Source organism: Atractosteus spatula (assembly GCF_055471065.1).
Source record: "Atractosteus spatula isolate fAtrSpa1 chromosome 10 unlocalized genomic scaffold, fAtrSpa1.hap1 SUPER_10_unloc_5, whole genome shotgun sequence".
Lineage (NCBI taxonomy): Eukaryota > Metazoa > Chordata > Actinopteri > Semionotiformes > Lepisosteidae > Atractosteus > Atractosteus spatula.
Window position 1 is genome coordinate 56,519 of NW_028296625.1, and position 6,000 is coordinate 62,518.

Below are 6,000 nucleotides of genomic sequence, written 5' to 3' on the forward strand. Positions count from 1 at the left end.
ATCAAAATCCTGAACTTTAGGAAATTTTACTGTGCCATTTTTTTAAATATGACCCTGTGAACATGGCATGTCCCTCCTTCCTCATTATCAAAACATCTCAATGTTCCGACACTATGTACATTGGTAATTACAACACTTCACTGTTGCATTTCTGAGTTGTGACATTGTGAACATGGCATGTTAAAGTATATAGACAATCTAGATCAGAACAGGCTTAATGCAATTCATAGTGATTTATCATTTTCTTACTTTCTAAATGAAAAAAAAAATTCAGTGATTATGACACTTCGGTATGACATAAAATATGCTTCAATGACAGAATAAATAATCATGGAAAAAATACCCACAGTAGACATTCATATTTGTGATTATAGGAAATTTAAATATCAGGTGAGTAGCTGCGTCAGCATGCGTAGGCTGCAAAGGAACAAGTAAAGGGTTATTCCATGCTGAAAAGAGAAGAAAGGAAACACAACGTGTTGGCCGTGGAGCCTTCTTCAGGTGTGAGAAAGACAAGGCAGTATGCAAAGATCATTTTCTTTTTATCTTTGCTGACTGCAGTTTATCTTTGATGACAACATCAAAGACATTAAGGAATTCTTACGGCTAACAGCTCCACATCAACTTCCTTCTATAACTAACCTCATCAGATCTCTCAACTCCCAACTCTTCCAGTTTCTCACTTCAGAGAAGGATAAAAAACTCAATCATCCTCTACAGAGAAAAACCATCAACACCCCTACCACCTCCACCAATCCTAACCTTGTTGTTACTATACCCTCTGACCTTTCCCTTTCACCCCTTTGCATCCTCAGCTAACATATTTTAATATTACAACACAATTACAACAGATTGTACAGTATTTACAGTTTAAAATTAGGGTAAATATGTCAAAATATCAAAATCCAGATGCACAGTGCTAACAAAACAATGCTTGTCAAGCTCTCAAACAAATCTGCGTTGTATTTTTAAAATATTTCAGCAGAGGATGTGAGGGGAGTATAAATGACGATTAGACGATCATTTTCCTTGGGTGAATATGGTTTTCTGGGGAGTTGCGATGTTGGGCATTATTGGACATTTTTGACACGTGTTGAACAGTCGCATCTCCTACAAATATTAAAATGGCTATGGTTTAGCTGAGAAATCCAATCGACCTATGCAAAAACAATGTTTACATCGCAAAAAAAAAACACGTCCCTGGGTGGACTTGAACCACCAACCTTACGGTTCATAGCCGAACGCGCTAACCGATTGCACCACAGAGACTGACTGGTGGAGTCTTTTCTCGAATCAAAAAAAAATCTCTTACCGTTCTTTTTGCCAGCCGGTAATATTTCTTCTGCACTGATAACCAAGAACTGAATTTCATGTTTCGCAAGCTGTGTGAATTTCATCAAAAAACAAGTTTTCCAGAAAGGAAATGAACACATGCATTTAACGAAATCAAGCCCTTTGTGAGTGCCCAAAATGGTAAGATCTATACTACAAGATAGGAAGAAATACACGGCTGGGATTTGAACATAGGTTCTTTTGTTTAATAGAAAGGTGCTTTAACCAACGAAGCTATGGTGACAAGATAACCATCACCTTTAACAGCTACTTGGACACACCGCTCTGAGACATCTGCGTTCAGAAAGCGCTGAAACTGCTCTCAGAGAAAATTGCCTCTTTTACATACAGTAGCAGCCCCGACACTGAGAAACGAAAAGAAATGGCTTTTATTGGGCATTTTTCATGTCCAATGCGTTTGACATCTCCCAAGGGCGACAGAGTTCTTTTGCGACACTATTTCTTCTTCTTTTTTCTTGCTGTACGTTTTGATAAAAAACGAAAAATCGTGCAAGGGAAAAATGTATTTTTTTCATAGAGAAAATGTGCACCAGGAAATGTTGTGTTGAGAAGAAGTGATTTAACATGATACGTGACCTAATTTATCGGAGCAAATGCTCACCCAGCAAGGTCTGGAGAAGTTGGAGAGTCTGGGGGATGTGATAATTATACGGTGTTGTGGAAGAAAACAGTCTTTCTTTGAATTCTCAATCAATCGGAATTTCGGAATCGGAATCGAAATTTTAGACGTGGCGGTGGATTACTAGTAGCGACGCTGAGCACACTATGAGGGAATTCAGGTTATGTGAAATGCCAGCGGTTTAATAAATAACGCATCTGATTTCGGATCGTAAGATTGTAGGTTCGACTTCTACCTGGCTCGTTTAAATTTTATTCGAGCTCCTCAGTAATATCTTTTATGTAATGAACCGCACCTGAAAGCAAACATTGGGTCTGTTTCCTTTGTTTTCCAGCATGAAATAGCAAATCGTTACAAAAAGTACCTGCTATTGTCCAATAGCGGGTTTTTTTTCAAATTACATTTTCAGGCTTCAGACACTTTTTAATAAAACAAAAGTGTCCGGAAACTCCCTAACTTTCAGGTTTGCTTGAACCTGTATTAAAAGAAGTTATTTTAAACTTCCGGGATTCCATTCTCTGATGTAGCTGTCTCTAAAGACAGAGGTGATGTTTCGCAGATTTGAACTGTGCCTTCTCTCTTGTGTTCAAGGGTATTCGCTGTGTGAGACCCTAACTGCGTGTCCTGTAGGGTTCTATTGTGTTTAGATTATCTATGTGGTGTACAGATAGAACTCAACTACATGGTGTGAATTCCGTGTTCAGGACCAACAGAACCTGATAAACTAATAGCAGACCTCGACGCGATTTGAACACGCAGCCTTCTAATGGGGAGTCAGACATGCTACCTTTGCGCCACAGATATCAGCAATTTTGAAATCCCCAAAGGAGACAAATCAGCTTCACAAAAAATTCTCCTGTGAAGCGCGCCGCTCTTCCGAAGAGAGTCTCTTCTTCCCAGACCACATTTTATTCTTCCTGCGCAGCTCTTGTGCAGGTGTTGTTCTCGATAACAGATCCAGGAACACTGACTGTTTTTCTATTTTTTTTAAATCAAATACCCCATGGTGCAACGGTAGCACGTCTGACTCTAAATCCCGAAGTTATTTTTCAAAGTATATCGGAGTCAACTGACACTGATCAGGTTCTGCTGCTGCTGAACCCGCAGTCTTCACCTTAAAGTTCAATTCCCCAAGCCTTCTGACCTTATATGTCCATCCCTTCTCGTCAAATTTCGTATTTTCACAGGGTACCCTACAGAAATCGCAGTATAGAATGAAAAACTCCAGTAGATCTCGGCCGCTGTTGGTGATTTTCCTTTAAAAACAAATTAACCTCCGGAAATTTTACGGAGTGTATAACTTTCACCGAGACTGAGAAGTGTTAAGCTGTACATGGGTTTTTGTGGCTCGGTTGTTAACCAAAAGGGTGGTGGTTTGAGCCCTCTCAGGGACACTATGAGCCTTTTAATGTACACACCAGTCTCACTTCATCTCCACAGCCGGTCTTGTACCACAATTAAATACGGAGCCCGCAGCGGGTAGTAGGCTCGCAAATATAGCTCACTGTGTATAAAATGAAGAAGCACAGGTTAGTTTCTTACCTGCATGTTGCAGAGCCTTACGCAACTTGTACCATTAGCTGAGGTTTGAGCCCTGCACGGGCTATTAGTTGAAAGACCATTGTAAATGACGTGTAAGAGATTTATCCAGCTGGCTTTTATGTTTCACACTAAATTGAGATCTTGAAACCAAAAGAGTTAGAAATATGGAACACAACCGTTGTTCCCCAAGAAGGAAAGCTGTTTTGTACTGACGTCACTCCTTTTTATGTAACCCAGATTGTGAAGACAACTCTGCCCTATCAAAGGAAAATGTTACACAAAAGTTGGAAAGCACACTCTGAACCCATCTGTATATTTGATTCCCGCGATCTGTTCAAAGCTGCTTAGTGCTTCGCAAGCAAATCAAATCATTTCAGGGAAGAAACTCAGTTTAGTGAACTACTTTTGTATTTTCACTCATTGAATTTGATCTTTGTATTCTCTTTGCATTCTCAGCAATAATATTTCAAAATTACAGTTCAGATTTATTGGAAAACTTCACAAGCATTATTAGGTTAGGACTGTACAATTGTTTTTTAATATCTTGGTATATTTACCTTCATTTTAATATAGATATAACCATAAATGTTGTTAAGCATATTGTACTTTTGTCTTACTTTTTAAAACATTTTAGCTGAGGACACACGGCGACTATTATACCTTGTGATACATGGAAGACATCTGTAAACGAAGATGTAACAATAAAATTGGCAATTAACAGAAAACCACAATTTGTATAATATTATTCCTCGATATCAATGATCAATTGAAGGATTTGAAGAAACTATCAAAGAAACAGCAGCAATAGCAGATGACTTTGGTTTTGAACCCAACTTTACACCTCAATAATCCATTTGTCCTCGAAAAAAGAAAAGACAGGCATATTTTGAGTCTCATAATTATCCTCTTCTCGATCCAAAAGAAACGTTGATTGCTTCTGTCCTTTTTTGGATTTTCTTACGAAGATCTCACGAAGTATTGCCAGGATCTATATTTAGTGTTCGGTAGCGATAACACTGCTGATATTGATTGAGTAAAAATCTATGATGTATTGACAGCTTTATCTGAAGCGAGAAATCCTCGAACGCCGCTTATGAAGTGTTGGGATTCATACCAAGAAATGCCTTTTGTTTTCCCACCCAAAATGCTACTATTACATTACACATTATGCAAACATAACCAGTTTTAGTAGCTTCTGGGCGCGATTTTCCAAAACTGAAACTAATAACAAATTATTTAAGATGAACCATGTCCAAAAATTGTAAATCAGGATTAATATAATATCAAATGAAATTACTACAGAAGAAAATGTTTAACTGAAATATGAATGACTATGCAAGCCTACAAAATAGAACAATTCAATATTTATAACTTATTTTTTTATTTTTTGAGAAATGGGCTCACAAACCGGAAGACACTAACGTTTCTCTTCGTTAGAGTATGTGAATAACAGTTTAACCCCAAATGTCTGTAATTGTGATTCTGTTAAAATTCAAAAAACCATCTATCAATAGTAAGAAATTATTAAGAAAGGAAGCAATTGTGTTATTTCATAAACTGTAAGACATGAAGACATTTACAGGTTATATCCTTTGCTTTGTCTTTTAACGCAAGCATTCAGGATCCAAGCCCATGTTCGGACGGTTGTGTTTCTCTTGTAATCATCAAATGGCATTGTTTTGTCCGTCAGTTCCTTCTCGAGTTGTACCATGGATATTTTATGCCATCAATACTTTTCATGCTCTTTTGCATTTTCCTTCACATCCGGAAAAAAACACTCAAGGCGTTCTTGTCACTGTGCTACACAGTACAGGACACACAATGAGGAATTCGCGCAGCTTTCAGCTCAGTGCGGAATCCAGATGGAGGACTCGCTCGGTGAATGATCTCTCAGGAAAACCCGGGTGAGATTCAACATCCCGGGTGAGGTTTTTCTGCAACAGCCATGACAAGTGTGAAGACGTTCTCTGGATTTCCTGAATGTGACTTTAAATTAGTTCACATTCTTTGGTAGTTAACAGAACTAAATGCTTTGGAGGTACATTTAAAACTGCAGAGAACACTGTAGCACTTCGAGTTTAATTGTGTAAACCTGGCTCTCTATGAGCACGAGCAAAGAGTTCTCACTCAACAGAAGACAGCAATGTGAGCACAGTAACATAAAGCACTTGGAGATGCCCGGGATTGAACCCAGGACCTCATACATGCAAAGCATATGCTCTACCACTGAGCTACATCCCCCACATAAAAGGCTGTGGAAGTGACTTAGAGATGTGCAGGTGCTCACAGAACACAATCCATCTTTTGCATCTTTTAAGTGCTCTTGATTAAACTATGCATAGAAAAACAGCAGTACTGATGATTTTCATGGACTGATGCACACTTGTTCTGTACAACTCCAGTGATAAAACCTTGTCTGTAAATATTGTAGAACGTAAAAGGGTGAAACAACGCTCCATCCACAGGAATGGTAACAGAAAGGATCA

The 6,000-nt window shown here is 38.5% G+C and overlaps 2 non-coding genes across 2 annotated transcripts; both read right to left on the reverse strand.

The window, feature by feature from the left end:
* Positions 1-1,195: 1,195 nt before the first annotated feature.
* On the reverse strand, positions 1,196-1,269 carry trnah-aug (transfer RNA histidin (anticodon AUG)). Its single transcript has one exon. It is a non-coding gene; the product is annotated as a tRNA-His (tRNA).
* Positions 1,270-5,683: 4,414 nt separating this feature from the next.
* Positions 5,684-5,755, reverse strand: trnaa-ugc (transfer RNA alanine (anticodon UGC)). Its single transcript has one exon. It is a non-coding gene; the product is annotated as a tRNA-Ala (tRNA).
* Between the last annotated feature and the right edge of the window lie 245 nt (positions 5,756-6,000).